Raw genomic sequence first — 23,070 nt, 5'->3', positions numbered from 1 at the left:
CTAGATACGAATGTTGGGTGGTAAAATCCTACCTACTGCGCGTCATATGCATGTGTGTGCCAGTTTAAAATTAGTCACAGGAAGAAAGTAGACGTGACAATCTATAGACATTTTAGTGTGTGTGTGTGTGTGTATGTGTGTGTGTGTGTTTGTGTGTGTGTGTGTGTGTGTGTGTAAGGAAGAACCATGGAGTTTTTATGCTGCTCTGTGCTTATTGTGTCATTGACTATTGTTATGTGAAACAAACATTGTGCATGAAAGTCAAATACATCGTTAACTGATGAAAAGGAAAGTTTGTATATCTACTCATTTTATAAATAGAAAGAGGCTTAAAAGTTCCTGTACCTAGCTCTATTCGATGGAGAAGACGTCAAGAGATTTTCCAGCAGCCGACTATCCCGTAAAGAAGAGGGGCTGCAAAATTCCAAGTCAGTCACCTTGTAAAGAAGTGGAATGTGATTTTGGGGAAATAAATCAATATAAGCCACATACACATTCACACTTTAAGTCATCAGAATGTTAGAAGGCCTTAGATAGCGACCACGTTTGCTGGTAATGAACCTGAGAGGGACTAAGGATTCGCCTATTGCAGCAGACATCCAGCACAGCAGACTCCAATTTACTATGGAACAGAAAAGAATGGAGTGCTACCTTTCCTCAATGTTGAAGTTTACCGAAAGCCCGATGTTAAACTTGGCCATAGAATATATAGAAAGCCCACCAGCACAGATAGGTACCTACATGCCTTCTTCCATCACCCTACCACTGGATGACCTACAGCCACAAATCATTGTGTGGGATGGGTGGTTAATGTGTTAGACAAGGAGGTTGAGGCCCAGGATGTAGTGCCAGCAAAGCTAAAAGAGGAAGTTCTGAAAGAAATGCAAGGCCACACATTGTTAAGACATGGGTCTGTAGGATTACAAATATGTGAGTAGCGTAACACTACTTGTGGAAACCAGAAAAAAGATGTGGACTGAAATGTAAGGGGTTGTGTACATTGTGTGCAATGGCCAGATATGAGATACAAGTTATTACTTTTGCAGAGGTTACCAGGAACAACCGAACATTTTAAAATGATTCGGTTGGATATCCTCAGGCCATTCAATAGGGCTACATCTGGGAATTAGTGTTAACTATTACTTATCATTTTTCTATCTGTGGAGAAACGATGGCAGTACCTAACAAACAGGTGGCAACAAACATTGGCCAATAGCTGGGTGTCCAAATCTGGAAAGCCAGAAATGATGTCCACTGAGCAGAGACAAACTTTAAGTCAGATTCGTTAAAGCAGCCATGTAATTAAAGATTAGCATGGCATCCTAGGGCTAATCGTAGGACATAGAGGGTGAATCGCACAGTCTGAAGAATACCGAACCATTCTGTGAATGCGCATCATAATGATCAGGATGTGTATTTATTCTTAGTTTAAGAATGTAAACTCAAAAGTCAATTTAGGGTAGTTTATGGGAGGCATAGGCCTATGTAGTGGCTGTTTGACAAAATAAGGCCAAGAGTTGGAAAGGACAGAGACTCCGTCAAGGACTTCATGAAAACAATAGAGGAGATATTTGGAGGTGTGTTCAGGGAGCAAACACAAGAGTCCTGGAATGCCAAGAGTGACTGGGAAATTGTGAGAGCAGATTACCACAGTATAAAGTTGGTCAGTGGGTAATGTTATTAAACACATACATTCCAAAAGTTTAGACTAAGAAATTTGTAACTCATTATTACATGCTTTATAATGTGGTTGAAACATCGCTGGTAAACAACTAAGGTGGCCAGCACAAAAGTAGAGTCCTCAAGGTCACTGCCACTGCCTGCCACCAGCAGGGGCTGTGATTCGCCCATCCCTCAGCTTTGTTGCCATGTAGGTATCGTTATGGTGCAGTAGGTCAGAGCAGCTGAAAGCTCCTTGTTACCGTGCTATATCGAGTGGTCACATCTGATCGCAATGTCTTACTGTCTTTAGAAAGGTGCTTTGACGTGTGTTCGGTGGTGAACAACAATGTAGGAGTAGATTAAAACTGTGTGCCGGACCGAGACTCGAACTCAGGACCTTTGCCTTTCACGGGCAAGTGCTCTACCAACTGAGCTACCCAAGCACGACTCACGCCCCATCCTCACAGCTTTACTTCTGCCAGTACCTTGTCTCCTCGTTTCATATCAGCACATACTCCGCTGCAGAGTGAAAATCTCATTCTGGAAACATTCCCTAGGCTGTGGCTAAGCCATGTCTCCGCAATATCCTTTCTTTCAGGAGTGCTAGTTCTGCAAGGTTCGCAGGAGAGCTTTTGTAAAGTTTGGAAGGTAGGAGATGAGGTACTGGCAGAAGTAAAGCTGTGAGGACGGGGTGTGAGTCATGCTTGGGTAGCTCAGTTGGTAGAGCACTTGCCCGCGAAAGGCAAAGGTCCCGAGTTCGAGTCTCGGTCCGGCACACAGTTTTAATCTGCCAGGAAGTTTCGTAACAGCGCATACTCCGCTGCAGAGTGAAAATCTCATTCTGGAATGTAGGAGTACTTTTAGTTCTCCTCCGGTCGGTGTGTGTATAGGGCAGAAAGACATTCATAAACAATCAAAAATTATCATATCGAATGTACTCAAGTTTTTTACTGGTCTGGCCAACAATGAAGAAGCAAGGAATAACTTAAATTTTGCACAAAATTTATAAACTTACTGCTAAGGCATGTGGTGCCTCCAAGTCAACTGTAGGCTGTATTACCAAATCTTTGTCATTGGAAGAATCTCCAAACATGAATGAGTGTTTCGATTATCCAAGAAAGGGATACGAACATGAATTGAAATCAACTGACTTTGACGATTTTAACAAAGAGCTCGTGCATAGAACTGTACTTGGATATTATGACAGAGGAGAGTATCCAAAGGCTAAAAAAATACAGGCTGACCTCCGTGAAAAAATAAATTACTCAAGCTCAGAGACCTCCTTTCTTCTTCTTCTCCGCTCCCTTGGTTTCCGATTCAAGAAGTGTAATGACGGACGGAAATTCTTAATGGAATGCAGAGACATTGCAGCAGCAAGAGCAAAGCTTTTACATACAATGCACTCCTTGCATGCTGAAGACACCAGGCCTGTAGGGTACTTGGATGAAACTTGGGTTTCACAGAACCACACCAATAAGTATATATGACACGACTCCAAAGGAAACGGCAGTTTGAAAGTGCCTACAGGTAGAGGTGGCTGATTAACGATTGACCACACTGGTTCATTAACCACAGGGGGGCCAAACTTGTTTTTTGTGGTGGGAAAAGTTCTTGCCAATTCGATTACCATTCAGAAATGAATGGAGAAGTTTTTAAGAATTGGTTTATTCAACTGCTGTCTGCACTGGAAGAAGGGTCAATTATCGTGATGGATAATGCCAGCTACCACTCCATTCAGATAGAAAAGCTGCCATGTTCAAATTGGTGCAAGGCAGATATTATGGAATGGTTAAAGAGAAAGAATGAGTTGATGAAACAAAGACTGCACTTCTGCCTAAGGAAGAAATCGGAGGTGGCAAAAAGACTTACGGATTAGATCCACTGGCAAACAAAATGTGACACCAAGGGGTACGTCTACCACCATATCACTGCCAGTATAATCCCATTGAATTGATATGGGCCCAACTAAAGCAAGAAGTAGTGAAAAGAAATACTACTTTCAAACTTGCTGATGTCGAGAAGCTAACACACAAAGCTCTTGACAATGTTACTCAGCAGGACTGGGAGAGGTGTGTAAAACACACAGAAGCATTGCAAGAAACTGATTTATTAAACCAGGGTTTAAGAGACACCATAGTGGAATCTGTGCTGATACACCTGGCCGAAACAAGCAACAGTGAATCTGAAGACATGGAGCCAGAAGATCCTTCAGTTTAGGTAAGTGCCATCTACCTAAAAAGCTGTCCTGATTTAAATGTTTGTCTATTCATTTCAGTTATAGAGGACATACTGCGAATGTTTTTCCCTTACAGTAGATGTCTGATAAATTTATCAGAAGTGGTGGCGATCAGTTTACTTGACAGTAACTGTCGATTAAAATAAGATTGCCAATTTTGCATTAATTAACAACAGTTTTTCCTAAAAACCTATATCGAATGTCTTTACATTCAGATATAATCTTACTGCATTCGGTTTACATGTACATCCGAAATTTAACTCCTTTTTTTCATAAAAGGATTTAGTGGCTGTTTCATAGTAAGGGTAATGCAGTTCATATATATAGAGGGAAACATTCCACGTGGGAAAAATATATCTGCCTACGTAGATCTCTGCCTACGTAGATCAACACCTTCAACCCATTACATGCAGTCTCCCATCCTTCATCAAAGACACCAACCACTTTCTCGAACGCCTGGAATCCTTACCCAATCTGTTACCCTCGGAAACCATCCTTGTAACCATTGATGCCACTTCCTTATACACAAATATTCCACACATCCAGGGCCTTGCTGCGATGGAGCACTTCCTTTCACACCGATCACCTGCCACCCTACCTAAAACCTTTTTCCTCATTACCTTAGCCAGCTTCATCCTGACCCACAACTTCTTCACTTTCGAAGGCCAGACATACCAACATTTAAAGGGAACAGCCATGGGTACCAGGATGGCCCCCTCGTACGTCAACCTATTCATGGGTCAATTAGAGGAAGCCTTCTTGGTTACCCAGGCCTGCCAACCCAAGTTTGGTACAGATTTATTGATGACATCTTCATGATCTGGACTCACAGTGAAGAAGAACTCAGGAATTTCCTCTCCAACCTCAACTCCTTTGGTTCCATCAGATTCACCTGGTCCTACTCCAAATCCCATGCCACTTTCCTTGAGGTTGACCTCCATCTGTCCAATGGCCAGTTTCACACGTCCGTCCACATTAAACCCACCAACAAGCAACAGTACCTCCATTATGACAGCTGCCACATCAAACGGTCCCTTCCCTACAGCCTAGGTCTTCGTGGCAAACGAATCTGCTCCAGTCCAGAATCCCTGAACCATTACACCAACAACCTGAAAACAGCTTTCGTATCCCACAACTACCCTCCTGACCTGGTACAGAAGCAAATAACCAGAGCCACTTCCTCATCCCCTCAAACCCAGAACCTCCCACAGAAGACCCCCAAAAGTGCCCCACTTGTCCACTTGTGACAGGATACTTTCCGGGACTGGATCAGACTCTGAATGTGGCTCTCCAGCAGGGATACGACTTCCTCAAATCCTGCCCTGAAATGAGATCCATCCTTCATGAAATCCTCCCCACTCCACCAACAGTGTCTTTCCGCCGTCCACCTAACCTTCGTAACCTCTTAGTTCATCCCTACGAAATCCCCAAACCACCTTCCCTACCCTCTGGCTCCTACCCTAGTAACTGCCCCCGGTGTAAAACCTGTCCCATGCACCCTCCCACCACCACCTATTCCAGTCCTGTAACCCGGACGGTGTACATGATCAAAGGCAGAGCCACGTGTGAAAGCACCCACGTGATTTACCAACTGACCTGCCTACACTGTGAAGCTTTCTATGTGGGAATGACCAGCAACAAACTATCCATTCGCATGAATGGACACAGGCAGACAGTGTTTGTTGGTAATGAGGATCACCCTGTGGCTAAACATGCCTTGGTGCACGGCCAGCACATCTTGGCACAGTGCTACACCGTCTGGGTTATCTGGATACTTCCCACTAACACCAACCTGTCAGAACTAGGGAGGTGGGAACTTGCCCTTCAGTATATCCTCTCTTTTTGTTATTCGCCAGGCCTCAACCTCCACTAATTTCAAGTTGCCGCCGCTCATACCTCACCTGTCTTTCAACAACATCTTTGCCTCTGTACTTCTGCCTCGACTGACATCTCTGCCCAAACTCTTTGCCTTTACAAATGTCTGCTTGTGTCCGTGTATGTGCGGATGGATGTGTGTGTGTGTGTGTGTGTGTGTGTGTGTGTGTGTGTGTGTGTGTGGGCACGCGCGCGCGCGCGCGCGGGGGCGCGTGTACACCCATCCTTTTTTCCTCCTAAGGTAAGTCTTTCTGCTCCCGGAATTGGAATGACTCCTTACCCTCTCCCTCAAAACCCAAATCCCTTTGTCTTTCCCCCTCCTTCCCTCTTTCCTGACGAGGCAACCATTGGTTGCGAAAGCTAGAATTTTGTGTGTATGGTTGTGTTTGTTTGTGTGTGTATCGACGTGCCAGCGCTTTCGTTTGGTAAGTCAAATCATCTATATATATTATACACAGGGTTATTACAAATGATTGAAGCGATTTCACAGCTCTACAATAACTTTATTATTTGAGATATTTTCACAATGCTTTGCACACACATACAAAAACTCAAAAAGTTTTTTTAGGCATTCACAAATGTTCGATATGTGCCCCTTTAGTGATTCGGCAGACATCAAGCCGATAATCAAGTTCCTCCCACACTCAGCGCAGCATGTCCCCATCAATGAGTTCGAAAGCATCGTTGATGCGAGCTCGCAGTTCTGGCACGTTTCTTGGTAGAGGAGGTTTAAACACTGAATCTTTCACAGAACCCCACAAAAAGAAATCACATGGGGTTAAGTCGGGAGAGCGTGGAGGCCATGACATGAATTGCTGATCATGATCTCCACCACGACCGATCCATCGGTTATCCAATCTCCTGTTTAAGAAATGCCGAACATCATGATGGAAGTGCGGTGGAGCACCATCCTGTTGAAAGATGAAGTCTGCGCTGTCGGTCTCCAGTTGTGGCATGAGCCAATTTTCCAGCATGTCCAGATACACGTGTCCTGTAACTTCTTTTTCGCAGAAGAGAAAGGGGCCGTAAACTTTAAACCGTGAGATTTCACAAAACACGTTAACTTTTGGTGAACTGCGAATTTGCTGCATGAATGCGTCAGGATTCTCTACCGTCCAGATTCGCACATTGTGTCTGTTCACTTCACCATTAAGAAAAAATGTTGCTTCATCACTGAAAACAAGTTTCGCACAGAACGCATCCTCTTCCACGAGCTGTTGCAACTGCGCCGAAAATTCAAAGCGTTGGACTTTGTCATCGGGTGTCAGGGCTTGTAGCAATTGTAAACGGTAAGGCTTCTGCTTTAGCCTTTCCCGTAAGATTTTCCAAACTGTCGGCTGTGGTACATTTAGCTCCCTGCTTGCTTTATTCATCGACTTCTGCGGGCTATGCGTGAAACTTGCCCTCACGCGTTCAACCGTTTCTTCGCTCACTGCAGGCCGACCCGTTGATTTCCCCTTACAGAGGCATCCAGAATCTTTAAACTGTGCATACATCGCCGAATGGAGTTAGCAGTTGGTGGGTCTTTGTTGAACTTCGTCCTGAAGTGTCGTTGCACTGTTATGACTGACTGATGTGAGTGCATTTCAAGCACGACACACGCTTTCTCGGCTCCTGTTGCCATTTTGTCTCACTGCGCTCTCGAGCGCTCTGGCGGCAGAAACCTGAAGTGCGGCTTCAGCCGAACAAATCTTTATGAGTTTTTCTACGTATCTGTAGTGTGTCGTGACCATATGTCAATGATTGGAGCTACAGTGAATTTATGAAATCGCTTCAATCATTTGTAATAGCCCTGTATATACACACACACACACACACACACACACACACACACACACACAGTGTGGTATCATCATCAGAACATTCCCAGCACCTATTTTGATTTTCCAAGAAGAGTGTAGAAATCTATGATATTTGACGACTTTACGAAAAGCTAGAACATAGAACTGTATTACTTTAGTATGACAGAGGATAGTATCCAATGGCTAGAGAAATACAGGGTAATGTCCGTGATAAAACTGATTATTCTGGTCAGTCACTTCAATGCACTGTCTTCTTCGCCCACTTGGATTTTAATTCAGAAACTGTAATGATGGACGAACTTTGTAACGCAAGACAGGGACATTGCAGTAGTAAGAACGAGGTTTTTGTGTACCAAGCACGTATTGCATGTTGAGAATAATAGGTTTACAGCAAATTGAGATAAAACTTGGGTTTCACAAAACTTTTCGAACAAACATTTTGCTCAGCTGCAGTGAAAATATTGGCTTCAAAATAACTACAGTTACTTTTGCGTAGCGTATAATGGTGTTTTGAGTGGCGGATGCAATGATGAAGGATATGTATTAGCAGCCAATAAAATATTTTCGGGAAGTAGGAAATATTCTCGGTCATATTAAAGCGAGCCGTCCACACAAAACTCTTGGCAACGGCCTACGACTCGCACACTGCTGCGCACGGAATATCACAAAAGTAATTTGCCTCTGTATGCAATACGATACAATAATGATGTCCGAAATGTTACCAAAAATAATTTTGTAGTTTTCTTAACAACTTTCTCATGGGAAGTTTCTTCACAGTCCTACAGAAAGAAAATTCATCAGCGACTACATTTTTCACTACGCAGTTGTCACAGTATCACACCTCTTATAATATTTTATTTTTTATCCCAGAATACTTTTATGTTTCCAAAATAAAAGATGCAGCATATGCATCTGTAAACTTTGAGGATGTTCATATTTTTTTCAGTCCAATTACATTAGTGATTCTATTACTGCCAAAGGTTGAAGTAAAAAATTATTTTCCTCCAAAATTTCTTGTACATTAGTTTTCAGGTTTTTTCCTAGCAGCTAGCGAGAATTTTCTTTTGCGAAGTACTCCATCATATTCCAGACTAAAAATAGTTGCCCAATTTTTTTAAATTTTTACAAACATTTGAAATTATCGCTATAAAAAAAAAAGAACTGGCAATGCTGTAAGAGGGCAAGATGACCTTGAATTCCTATTTTCGTGCTGGCCACTATAGCTCCAGTTACTGACTCATACAACTATTGTTCATGTTGGTAGTCTGAAGCCATTTCAAGATGCTCCAGGTGCATTGAAATGAGTGTCATCTTCTACTGATGGTAAAGCCATAGTGGTAGGAAGAAGAGAAAGTGCAGAAACCTTGCATGATCCATACAGGAGAATGGATTAAGACCAAGGAAGTAGGAGAAAGTAGTTAACATTTCAGTTTGAATGTATGTGTTATTTGGAAGCATAAGTGATTAGCCTATCAGCTGAGGAAGAGGATAGGAGGGAGGACTTTTGTTCATAACACATGTAGTGTTATACTTCTATGTTCTTTTGTGTGTAAGCTAAATATTTTGCTGTTGAGTTTTCTTTTTGTACGTCTAAAAGACAGCAGATGCTTCAAAGGAGTGAGGGGAGTGATGGTGTTCCCTATTCTCAGGTTGCCACAGGTTCAAAGTAAAGATGAGGGGAGTCCTTATCTTGGCAGTGCTGCACAACTTCACCATGAGTGGACAGAAGTTGTGTGGGAACTATTATTAGGTACCGGAGTACTTTTCAAAGGCAAGAGGATGTAGTACTCATGAGCCATTGGGCTCTGAAGCTGACCCCAAATGCTTGGGGAAAGGATAATGAGATGAGACTTTTGAAAGAGGTGTTTATAGAATTACAGAGGAAGATGGAATGAAAAGATATTCTGAAGAAAATGATGAGTGAGTGTGATAAATTGCATCAGTCATATGAGCAACTGCAAGGGCAAATGTAGAATATAGTGGAAGAAGAGTAATGCATGCTACTGCTATGTAAATTAGGTTGGTTAGAAGCAGGAGGGTAGATTACTGAAAACAGTTTTCAGGACTGCGGATGTTAGGGACATCTGGGAACTGAATGGTACGATAGAGTGAGTGAGTGAGAGAGAGAGTGATGTAGCAAGATCACCATGGAATGGCATACAACACAGTTAATTAGTTTGGAACAAGGGGTACTGAACAACACAAGGGGAGGGTTAATGAACAACACAAGGGTATTACGAAGTTCAGCAACAGAGGTAACGCACCTGCTAAAGAAGACAGTGAATACTGTGAAGTGAGACGTGGAAGTTACACAGGCCTGGATGGGACACTTTGAATAGGAGAATGGCAGTAGCAAGATTTTTGTAATCTTTGGCTGATAGCTTGTGGGATGCAGAGATAGTGGTAACAGAATTGCAGGAAGCAGTCTTACATATGGCACATGGGCAGCCAAGTCCAGCTCTATAATGCTGAATCAGTTCTTGGCAGGCCTGTGGAAAGTGCAGAAGACGTTGCTGCTGGAATTGGAACTTGTGGTCGCATAGTTGCACCAGGCAAGTCAAATCTACCATAGTAATACTACAACAGTGGTTGAGATCAGGGCAGATGTAGCATGATTTTATATTTTAATACAATTTTCGATTAGCAACAAACGAGCCCAATTCAAATGTTACACCACAAATACATACTCACTAAGGTGGATGACCTTGAGGAAGTTTGTCTAAGGAAAGACACAGGAGGTACTGTTGGTCACAGAAGATGGTGGCAGACATGTGGTGATATCACTAATTGAACTCTAAACATTGTAAGAGAGAGAGGTTCACCACCTGCCTGTCCCAGGCAGAATGTACATGTACTGATACATGCAAGAAGCAATTGTATTTAGGTAAGGCAGAGGTCAGGATTGTCCATGCAATATCATGGAGCCTTTACCCTCTTTTCAGCAAGCCAGTTCATACTTGAATTATTCTGTAAACAGTGTGAAAGTTGTAGTAGCGAACTGCTACGGCAAGGTAAGTTTGTGGGAGCCATATGTTTGGAACTGAACAGGAGTGGCGTAATTATTAACAAGATGAACTGCGACATAGCATGCAGACCTTTCACCTGTCAGCCTATATTACAGGGGAAACCAAGTTTAACATCAGGCAGCTGCAGTTGTACTGGCCTGAGAAGACACTAGCAAACCTTCCAGCGAGAAATCTGACCTACCTGAATGAAATGTTTATCCTAGATTAATCCTACTCTTAAACTGGTTAATAGACACACAAGAGGGAACTGTTTCAGTAGAACAAAGCCTTTCGCATTAACAGCAATATCGGGAGGAGCGGCAGCAGTATACAACCAAAACAATAAGCTTCACAACCACATGCACCTTATAGTGTTGACTCTGTTTTGTGCATCCTTCATCTAACTTGCACAGAGGGCCTATCATCAATGCACTCCTCCCGTACATCAGGTACCAATGGACTGCTTAGCCATTTGTACATGAGAAGGTACAGAGGGTGTAAACAGCCAGATACAGCAATGAGAGAGTCATATTGTAGTATTTAATTAATTGTGATTCAAAGGACGAGGAAACCTCAAAAGACGAGGAAACCTCAAAAGACGAGGAAACCTCAAAAGACGAGGAAACCTCAAAAGACGAGGAAACCTCAAAAGACGAGGAAACCTCAAAAGACGAGGAAACCTCAAAAGACGAGGAAACTCCAAAAGACGAGGAAACTTCAAAAGATGAGGAAACTTGAGGGGTGTTGAAATAAACATTGTTGCTTCAAGTTCGAGATGTCTTAAGGGCATGATAAGGGGATATTTACATAAACAGCTTTTTAAGGTACCTACCCTCAGCTACAACATAAACACACAGACTATACAATTTGGCATCTACAAAATTATCTTTATAAAAGCAAACATGGTATATAGTAGGCTGCAATGTAGACATTTTTTATTTAAATTGTGTGATTAACTGATTTCGTTCATAAGTCATTTTCAAGCACCTGAAAAACAAGTCTGGAAGAGCATGACATTATCTGCATGCATCTCCATGTATAAATAACACACTACACAATTCACATTAACATACAACATTATTGTGCAATATTTCTACTTACACATACTACCCTACATGGTAAGTGCACACCTCCGAGGCTGGCCTAAAGAGGCTGCCTGACAGCAGTGATAAGCTGGTGTGATGGGCTCTTGGCCACTCCAGTCGTGAAGTGATTATGGATCACTTCACGGTTACACTGTGCCTTAATGTAACCCCCCGATTCATTTGTTGGCACTGAAAATGAAATGATCATATGCCATTTATTGGCGGAGATATCCCCTTCGGAGTTCGGCTGCCGAATTGTGAGTGTTTTTAGTTGACGCCACTTCGGCAACTTGCGTGTCAATGGTGACGGTGATTAAAATGCTGGGAATCGAACCCAGGCCCACTTGCGTGGTAGGCGGTAATGCTACCGCTGCGCTACGGAGGCGCACTGTCGGTACTTATTACTGGGCAGGGGTGGGGCCAATATTTTCCAAAGTACACTTGTCAGAAGTCTACTTGCAACTGCCTCTGGATGATGATTCCAAATGTATCCCCATAGTGAATACTCCTTTTGTGTTATACTGACATCAGGACCTGCCATTCGGGGTAGCTAGTGCTCCTGCTATTTTGCAATGATTTTTGGATCAACTTACAGCCTCTGTGCTGGGGTGTATTAACTACCTGGATGATATTGTGGTCTCCAGTTCCTCAACAGATGAACATTTGCAGAACCTTTGTGCCTTGTTCATCGTGCCACAGGCTGAAGGTTTGAAATGTAACTGGAACAAATCACAATTTTTTCAGACGTGTATTGTCTATGTCGGTTTTAAAGGCTCACGTACTGGCATCAAGCCTGCACGTCAGCACGTCGATGCCATTACAGCTTTGCTGTGCCCAACCCTTGTCAAAGAGTTGCAGGACTTTCTTGGAAAGATTGCATACTACCATGAATTTCTTCCTGAAGTGGCCACTGTGGTTCAGTCCCTTCATACTCTCTTATGTGTTAGTGTTTCTTTTCAATAGTTGTCCGCTTGTGAGAATGCTTTTATGCTGTTTAATTCGAAATTATATTGGCAACTTGCTCAGTTACCAGCTACCTTCCAACCGAGCCAACATCTCGTTTTGGCCACAGATGCCTCCCAGTATGGCCTCGGTGCCATTCTTGTGTGCAAATATGACGATTCCGAACGTCGTATTGCATACCCTTCCAAAACTCGATCAGACACGACAGCACTATGCCAAGGTACAAAAATAAGCCTCTGGTGTTGTGTACCCACTCAAAAAATTTCATGGTTACCCTCTATGGTTCTAAATTTCATTTGATTACTGATTCTAAACCTCCAGTTTCCCTTTCCCATCCTTTGGTGTCTTCCTGACAATGTGGCCCATTGCCTGCAAAGCTTGACACTCTTTTTGTCACCCTACAACTACAAGATTCACTTCCATCCTGCTGCACAAAATACTAATGCAGATTCTCTTTCTCAGTTGCCGGAACTGTTGCGTTTCCATTTACGTATCAAAGCCAAAAACACTGTGGATAGTTTTTCCATTACCAGTGGTTCATGGTGTGGGTTCCTGTAGTCATGTCCTAGTTCACGAACCGCGGGCAACGTATGAGTGGCCAAGTAAGTGGTCCCGACAGTCGGGATACCAGCTACTATGGAATAAGGCTGGGCATCGCGGACATATTCTGAGTCGTGCTCATACGGCAAAGACTACCAAATCCACTGGTTAGTCCCTCAGCCGTTAGGGGTAAAACCCAATGGGACTCGGGGCAAGTAAGGCTAGCAACCTGCTTCCCTGGTACTTTATATATGATGCTAGCAACAATCAGAGCAAAATGCCTCGGACCTTTGGAGGTGACGGAGTCCCACCTCTAACTGACAAACCAGGGACTCCTAAGATACGACGTGGCAAACAAATGGTAATGAGATGGGGAGCTATTAATATCAATGGGGACTACTCTGGGAAGAAGGTAGAGCTGCCAGAGGCTGCAAGTAAGATGGGGCTGGACGTTTTAGCTGTTAGTGACATTCGGGTAAGGGGTGAGAAAGAAGAGGAAATGGGAGAATACAAGGTCTACCTGTCAGGAGTCAAAGCAGGAATAGCACAATGGGGTGTAGGGCTTTACATCAGGAAAGAAATGGAACACAGCGTAGTTGCAATAAGGTATGTAAATGAACGACTGATGTGGATAGATTTGACAGTGTCTAGCAAGAAAATTAGGATTGTGTCAGTATATTCGCATTGTGAAGGGACAGATCAAGATAAGATGGATAGTTTTTATGAGGCACTCAGTGATGTAGTTGTTAGAGTAAAGGACAAGGACAGTGTTCTGCTCATGGGTGATTTTAACGCCAGGATTGGAAATCGAACAGAAGGGTATGAAACGGTTATGGGTAAATTTGGAGAGGATATGGAGGCCAACAGGAACGGGAAACAACTCTTGGATTTCTGTGCCAGTATGGGCTTAGTAATCACAAACTCCTTTTTTAAACATAAGAATATTCACCAGTATACTTGGGAAGGCAGGGGAATCAGATCTGTCATTGACTATATAATAACAGATCAGGAATTCAGGGAGGCTGTGAGGGACACACGTGTATTCAGGGGATTCTTTGATGACACTGATCATTATTTAATCTGCAGTGAAATTGGGATTGTGAGGCCGAAAGTGCAGGAGGTCAGGTCCATATGTAGGAAGATAAGAGTGGAGAAACTTCAGGATAAGGAAATCAGGCACAAGTACATAACAGCGATCTCAGAAAGGTACCAGTTAGTTGAATGTAGTCAATTACAGTCATTGGAAAAGGAATGGACAAGGTACAGGGACACAGTACTAGAAGTGGCTAAAGAATGTCTTGGAACAGTAGTGTGTAAAAGTAGGATGAAGCAAACAGCTTGGTGGAATGATACAGTCAAGGCAGCCTGTAAAAGGAAAAAGAAGGCGTATCAAAAATGGCTACATACCAGAACCCAGGTAGACAGAGAAAGTTATGTTGAAGAAAGAAACAAAGCCAAACAGATAATTGCAGCATCCAAGAAGAAATCGTGGGAAGACTTTGGAAACAGGTTGGAGACTATGGGTCAAGCTGCTGGAAAACCATTCTGGAGTGTAATTAGCAGTCTTCGAAAGGGAGGTAAGAAGGAAATGACAAGTATTTTGGACAGGTCAGGAAAACTGCTGGTGAATCCTGAGGATACCTTGGGCAGATGGAGGGAATATTTTGAAGAGTTGCTCAATGTAGGTGAAAATGCGATCAGTAATGTTTCAGATTTCGAGGTAGAATGGGATAGGAATGATGATGGAAATAGGATCACATTTGAGGAAGTGGAAAAAATGGTCAATAGATTGCAGTGCAATAAAGCGGCTGGGGTGGATGAAATTAAGTCGGAACTCATCAAATACAGTGGAATGTCAGGCCTTAAATGGCTACACAGGATAATTGAAATGGCCTGGGAGTCGGGACAGGTTCCGTCAGACTGGACAAAAGCAGTAATCACACCAATCTTTAAACATGGAAACAGAAAAGATTGAAACAACTACAGAGGTATCTCTTTAATCAGCGTTGTGGGTAAAATCTTCTCAGGTATTGTTGAAAGGAAAGTGCGAGTATTAGTTGAGGACCAATTGGATGAAAATCAGTGTGGGTTTAGGCCTCTTAGAGGTTGTCAGGACCAGATCTTTAGCTTACGGCAAATAATGGAGAAGTGTTATGAGTGGAACAGGGAATTGTATCTATGCTTTATAGATCTAGAAAAGGCATATGACAGGGTTCCTAGGAGGAAGTTATTGTCTGTTCTACAAGATTATGGAATAGGAGGCAAACTTTTGCAAGCAATTAAAGGTCTTTACATGGATAGTCAGGCAGCAGTTAGAGTTGACGGTAAATTGAGTTCATGGTTCAGAGTAGTTTCAGGGGTAAGACAAGGCTGCAACCTGTCTCCACTGTTGTTCATATTATTTATGGATCATATGTTGAAAACAATAGACTGGCTGGATGAGATTAAGATATGTGAACGCAAAATAAGCAGTCTCGCATATGCGGATGACTTAGTTGTGATGGCAGATTCGATTGAAAGTTTGCAAAGTAATATTTCAGAGCTAGATCAGAAATGTAAGGACTATGGTATGAAGATTAGCATCTCCAAAACGAAAGTAATGTCAGTGGGAAAGAAATATAAACGGATTGAGTGCCAAATAGGAGGAACAAAGTTAGAACAGGTGGACGGTTTCAAGTACTTAGGATGCATATTCTCACAGGATGGCAACACAGTGAAAGAACTGGAAGCGAGGTGTAGCAAAGCTAACGCAGTGAGCGCTCAGCTACGATCTACTCTCTTCTGCAAGAAGGAAGTCAGTACCAAGACTAAGTTATCTGTGCACCGTTCAATCTTTCGACCAACTTTGTTGTATGTGAGCGAAAGCTGGGTGGATTCAGGTTACCTTATCAACAAGACTGAGGTTACGGATATGAAAGTAGCTAGGATGATTGCAGGTACTAGTAGATGGGAACAATGGCAGGAGGGTGTCCACAATGAGGAAATCAAAGAAAAACTGGGAATGAACTCTATAGATGTAGCAGTCAGGGCGAACAGGCTTAGATGGTGGGGTCATGTTACACGCATGGGAGAAGCAAGGTTACCCAAGAGACTCATGGATTCAGCAGTAGAGGGTAGGAGGAGTCGGGGCAGACCAAGGAGAAGGTACCTGGATTCGGTTAAGAATAATTTTGAAGTAATAGGTTTAACATCAGAAGAGGCACCAATGTTAGCACTGAATAGGGGATCATGGAGGAACTGTATAAGGGGGGCTATGCTCCAGACTGAACGCTGAAAGGCATAATCAGTCTTAAATGATGATGATGATGATGATGATGATGATTTCTTAGATTTCAGCAGCTGTCGTGGCCAATACTATCTTATGTTAGACTGTTCAGTTTGTCCACCGTGGCTGGCTGAGCATAGGATCATTTGCATAATTATTTTGCTCTCTGTCAACATCTCTCAGTTCTTTGTGGTGTGTTACTGCTGGCTACTGGACAGTTGATGCCCAGAGTTGTGATCCTATCTGCATTGTGGCAGGACACCTTGCACCTTCTCCACCTGGACCATCAGGGCGTTTCTCATCTCCCAGTCATTCACAGAAAGTTGTACACCATATAGAATGAGGTCAGCATAACTGTAGTGCTACATGGGACAGTAAAAGTGAAATAATCATTGGGAAACTGTACAAAGGTTAAAGCTTGACAAGTGTAGCACCATGGGTTCGGTGTTGCTCACATCATTGTTTCAGATGTATGGGGAGTGTTACAAACCACAGGCACTGTTATCCAAAAGAAAAGAGATGGTCGACCATAGTCAACTACTCCAGCAGATGACCGCTGCAACAGGCAAGAAGTCACCCATACGAAGCAGCTGGTGCATTAACAACCAGATTTAACAGGTCTCCGAGGCATACACTCTATCACTCCACAGTGGCACGGTGACTGCACGGGGTGGTTTTAATTGCTTGATGATCAGTACACTGCGTTCTCTTAACACCCTCCTATCGGCAGCATTGGTTGCAACGATGTCGAGTGCAAAAGGACTGTGTGAATGAAGAGTGGGGTCAGGTACTCTTCACGCAGATTCAGTCTGAGTAGTCATTCTGGGCATGCCCTCATATGGTGGGGGGTGGTAACACACAACCTACACAGGAAAGTTGTCAGACATGATTGTTTTTGTAGTCCAGATGTTATGGTGTTAAGAGGCATAATGTTGCACAAGTGTACTGATCCCCAAATTTTTGAACACAGTAGACTCACTGTGTAACATTGAAACATTGCACTCCTTAAACATGTGCATCTTTTCAGGGGTCAGTTCAGCTCCAACTTCATTTTTACGATAACAATGCACAACTGCATCGAACGGCACACATGCATGAGCTCTTGGAACAAGAGGATATTCTGTGAATGGACTGGCTTGCCTGTTCCCGAGTTAAATACCATTGAGCTTGAGAGGGATGTATTGGGGAGACAAACTGCTGCATGTCCATATGCACCAACAACCTTTCGGCAAGTGTCCTGGTGGAGGAATGGAACACTCTACATAAGAACTTCTAACCATCCTTGTGGCCAGCATAGAAGCATTTTGCAGAGCATGCATTGCTGGCTGAAGTGATCGCACACCCTATTAAGAATCATGTCCCACTTTTTGTAATGTCCAAGGGACCATCATAAAACTTGGTGACTTCAGCGTAATTATTGTCTTTGAATAAAAGTGTGATTTCTGTTCATCTCATTGGATACTCATTTCTGTTGCCTCCTGTACTACACTGTGGCACTTCATTCATGTTTGGTCAAAGTTTCATCGAGCTATATAACTTGGCAGTGACACGTTATATGAAAGTTTCTTTTGTCCAAGTTTTGCACACTGGCGTAGAATGGACAAAAGTCACTAAATGGGCTTCTACATACGAAAAACTTGAAAGCTTCATGAATGGAACATAGTATGGAAACTAGATGCCAAATGAGAAGCTAGAAAATGATAATGTGATTTTTTTTTTTTTAAATCTTTACACACTTGATTACCTGGTTCATTACCATAAATACATGTATAACTGCTGGACCTTTCTTCAACAAAGTTAAATGTTTACAACAGTATTTCCAACATGAAATTAATTTTTTAACATATTTGATATTTCCCGAACTAATGGTCATTTCAGAGTATCTGAAGTACAATAATAAATGTGACCATCCAGTACAAATACTGCCAAATGTAACAGCATGCCACAGAAACACGCTGTGCTGTTAAATGTGACTATAGCACAACATTACATTATTTACAAAATAGGGGTGTGTACAAAGGTTAAAAACGATGTCTGATAGGAACAATGTTATTTTCAGGCCAATTATTCAATAACAGAGACAGTCAGCCAGACGATTGCACATGGCAATTATGAGTGAGAGAGAGAGAGAGAGAGAGAGAGAGAGAGAGAGAGAGAGAGAGAGAGAGAGAGAGAGGGGGGGGGGGGGTTACAGCATCTCTCTGCAGGCAGAGGCAGTCAGGTGACCTCCAGAGCAGCTATCAAAAAAATGCCAGACAATGTTGCACCTCGTTATGGGCTACGTCCTGCATTTGGACCATCGATTCGGTAGCCATGTGCGGCACGCTTACCTGGTAAGAATGATCTGATACAGATACTAAAATCTTAATGAGAAATGCAAAAACATCAAAAATTATCAATTTGTAGGCATCCACAGCTAGACTAACAATCTGGGCTGTATGGCAACTGTTATGTCCCTTGCCTCAGAGAGAGCACACAAAAATGATTGAAAATAAGTGGCAAGGGACTGCACAGGCAATACGACACAAAAAGGCTTTGTTCTGGAACTCCTATTTAGTTTACCAAAATCACTCTTCTGATTATTTGTTTTATTATCCATCCAGTCACTTTCTTTTGCTGTCTTAAATACAGAAACTCATCAACTGCTTCTGTACTTCATTGTCAATTTGCATGATTGTCATTCTGCTAACAGCTGAATTTCAGGTCTACTTCCAAACTCCCTCTATTCTTTCCATACACTGTCGAACTTTATCCACCTTAGAGGCAAACAGTATGTCAAGAGAGTGAAAGTCTTTCAGATGCATTCCATGTTTCTTCTTAGTTTCCCCAGTTGAAGGATTCAAAATTACATCTTTAATTAATGAAAGCAGGTTTGGTTCATTTCTGTTTTCATTCTGAATTTCTCATATCCTGATAAAACTGTAGCATTGACATACATATGCTTCGGAAATGCTCACACAGATTAAATCAAATGCTTTGCTCCTTGAGAGCTGTCAGTACAGATTTTGTTGATCCAGGTCTCAGAAAATGTGAATCACAAAGTAGTGGCTAAATCAATCAACGGAAAACCAGGATGGAACATAACAATATTATTAAAGGGATAGTAGCTACTCACATTATAGCAGAGAGTCTGAGTCACAGATACACATAACAAAAAGACTGTCAGAAAGTGAGCCTGTGAGCCTTCAACCTACAAGACCTTTGTCAAAAATACACACACACACACACACACACACACACACACACACACACAAAACACCACATTCTCTGACAGCTGAAGCCAGATGGTAAGCAGCAGTGCATAATGGGGATGCAATGGGATGGAGGGGGTAGCGAGAAGGCTGGGGTGGGGAGGGGTAGGGATAGCAGGATGGGAGTGGAGGATGATAAAGTGCTGCTTGTGGGAGCATACAGGGGCGACATAGAGAGAGGGTAGCTGGGTGCAGTCAAGAGATTTGACAGAGGGAGGGGACGGAGGGTAGTGGAAAAGGAGAGAAGTAAAAATGACTGAGAAGTAAAGAAGACTGTAGTGCCAGGATGGGAACAGGGAAGGGGCTAGATGGGTAATGACAATGGCTAACAAAGGTTGATATCAGGAATGTTGGACATATTGCAGGGAGAGTTCTCATCTGCACAATTGATTAAAGCTGGTGTGAGTGGGAAGGATCAAGATGACACAGGCTGTGGAGCAGTCACTAAAATGAAGAACATCGTGTTGGGCGGCATGCTCAGCAACGGGGTCGTCCAGCTGTTTCTTGGTCACAGTTTGTTGGCCGTCATTCATGCATACAGACAGCTTGTTGGTTGTCATGCCGAAGTAGAATGCAGCACAGTGGTTGCAGCTTAACTTGTAGATCGCATGAATGGTTTCACATGTGGCGGTGGCAGGATATATGCAACAGATCTTACATCTAGGTCTATTACAGGGATATGAGCCATAAGCCAAGGGGTTAAGAGCAGGGGTTGTATAGAGATGGATGAGGAAATTGTGTAGGCTCGGTGGGCATTCAGTGACTGCTCCACAGCCTGTGACATCTGGATCCTTCCCACCAACACCAGCTTTTATCAATTGTGCAGATGAGAACTCTCCCTGCAATATGTCCTACATTCCTGACCTCAACCTTCGTTAGCCATTGTCATTACCCATCTAACCCCTTCCCTGTTCCCATCCCAGCAATACACAGTTTTCTTTAATTCCCAGTCTTTTTTACTTCTCTCCTTTTCCGCTACCCTCCGCCCCCTCCCTCTGTCAAATCTCTTGACTGCACCTAGCTACCCTCTCTCGCTGTCGCCCCTGTCACCCACAAGCAGCACTTTATCATCCCCGACCCCCATCCTGCTACTCCTACCCCTCCCCACCTCTATCCTGCTTTATCCCTCCCCCTCCCCCCCCCCCCCCGCCTCCTCCTTACCCCCACCACTCCATTATGTCCCCACATGCTGTTATAACTTCAAGTTGAACAAATATATTTCAAGGACGACGCAATACATGAAAGTCACAGTTCAAGTAAACAGAGTAAGACGTGTGTCACTTTAACAGTCAAATCATAACTGAGTCCGAGTCTAGCGGCCGCTTAGGTGGCGCTGCTGCTGCACGGCTGGCAGACAGTGTCGCATGTGGAGGACATGCGTAACTGCGCGGCGGGACTTTGAAAGATCGGTGAGTCACAACACATGTACTGCTGCTGCTGCTGCTGCATTTCTCATTTCAGGACATGATAAGAGGTAATCGAAACCATGGTGGAGAATGTAATTCACTTACTCCAGTTTCACTTACTCCAGTCCTGGGTGGTACTGAGTCCTGAGGGGAGTGCTCCTCTGTGGTCAGATGGTGGCGCTCTGGGAGGTGCTGAGTAACAACTATCCTTTTCGTAATATTTATACAGAGTAGTGGTTCATATTCACAGCTCAATTAAATAACTGCCAAGGCAGTTGAGCCTCAGCACCAGGAGATGACAGTGGCCGTGTATGCGTGAGTGACGTGCATTATTATACATTTTTTCTATATCTGAAGGAGGACTTATTCAAGCAGCTGACAAAATCAAGCACTCTTCTTTCAATGTGCCTTTCTGCCACTCAGTGCCTTCTCTACATGGTGAGTAGCAATCTATGTTATTTCAGACTATAAGATAAATCTTTTACACATCATCCCATCCCAAACCCTAGTGTCAAAATGTATTTAATGTCACAGACTGGCTTAGGTACCACAAAAATTATGGAGCCAGTGGTAATATTAAATGTATGTGATTATTGTTACATCTCAAACCCTTTCCACCCCAACTCCTCAAGGGACAAAGCAACCGCAGTACTTTTTCTCCATATAGTAAATTGTGAGTAGACAGTGTATTATTAACAGTGCTCCAAGTGTTCCAGAGTTACTCTGTGAAACACACACACACACACACACACACACACACACACACACACACACACACACACACACACAGACAGACAGACAAAATTTATATTTTACCAACACATTAACACAAAGCTGTTAGGTCATAAGGCATGCCAAAAGCATTGCAAAATCTTACTGTAATTCAATGTATCCTCTATGTAAATGATCCTCTGGACTGACCTGCACGTTTGTAGCATTCCTTGGCCATTCCATTTCTACAAAATACAACATAATTATATGTCATTAGAAAGCTATTACCCATTATTCCAACAAACCATGCAATTTATCAAAATGCATTGATGAATACTCACTTATGAAAACGATTCTTTGTAGTAAATACAGACAGGCAGAAAGAAAAACTGTAGACACAACTGCAACACCCAGAATTTACAACTGTGTAATGCAGTCATCGGCCAGTCAGACTAACTGCTGAATTGGTGACACGAGTTGACAGTTGATTCCATATACATGACGTGCACCATGCTAATCGTTTCTGTAAGACTGCTGGATGACTGTTCGTGGAATACTACTGAGAATTTATTGGAGACCAAGATCGCCTGTAAGATAAAGCTCACTTCCAATCAATCTGCAATCCAAATAAATGATTTTCATAATTAGTTATCAGTTGAGAGTCTAATATGACACAAACATTGCAGTATCACTAAAAAAAGCAAAATTCTCAAGACAATCTTTTTAAAATTGTTGAGGTGACACTTGTCCTAGTTAAACTTCCAAAAAAATTCTATGCCACAGTTACCAACCTCCTTCTCACTTTATGGAAAATAAATTTAATGTCAACAGTCTGGAGATAAGATTTCTGACAAAACTGCTGCAACCACAGAATGACAGGGATCTAATGAAATATGGAGTACTGGGATGAATATCATCAACTGGAAACCAATACTGTATAAAATACACGCAATATCAGAACACCATTTTCTTTTGAAATCTACCTACAGGATGAAAATGTTATTTCCTGAAACTCACTGGCAGATAAAAATGGTGTACTGGACGAAAACTCTGACACAGAATCTCTCCTTTTGTGGGAAATGCACGTATTGACTGAACTAATCAGGCACAACTCATGATTCATCCTCACAGATTAACCAGCTACTTCTTCAAAGTCTGCGGGAGAACATCTGTACAGTTTCAGGGGTATGAGAGAGATGTATTGGCTGAACTGAAACTGAGATGGCAGATCGTGAGTCATGGCTGCATAGCTCAATTGGTAAAAGCATG

General features: G+C 42.8%; 1 long non-coding RNA gene across 1 annotated transcript in view; it reads right to left on the bottom strand.

Moving 5' to 3' along the window:
* Positions 1–22,315, bottom strand: part of LOC126100305 (uncharacterized) — a 43,332-nt gene extending 21,017 nt beyond the window's left edge. The window contains exons 1-2 of the long non-coding RNA XR_007522148.1: positions 22,143–22,315; positions 22,012–22,046 (exon numbers count right to left, since the gene is read on the bottom strand). This is a non-coding gene — a long non-coding RNA (uncharacterized LOC126100305). The remainder of the gene's footprint in view (positions 1–22,011; positions 22,047–22,142) is intronic.
* Between the last annotated feature and the right edge of the window lie 755 nt (positions 22,316–23,070).

This window comes from Schistocerca cancellata, chromosome 9, assembly GCF_023864275.1.
Source record: "Schistocerca cancellata isolate TAMUIC-IGC-003103 chromosome 9, iqSchCanc2.1, whole genome shotgun sequence".
Taxonomy (NCBI): domain Eukaryota; kingdom Metazoa; phylum Arthropoda; class Insecta; order Orthoptera; family Acrididae; genus Schistocerca; species Schistocerca cancellata.
This window is presented reverse-complemented; position numbering and strand designations above follow the sequence as displayed.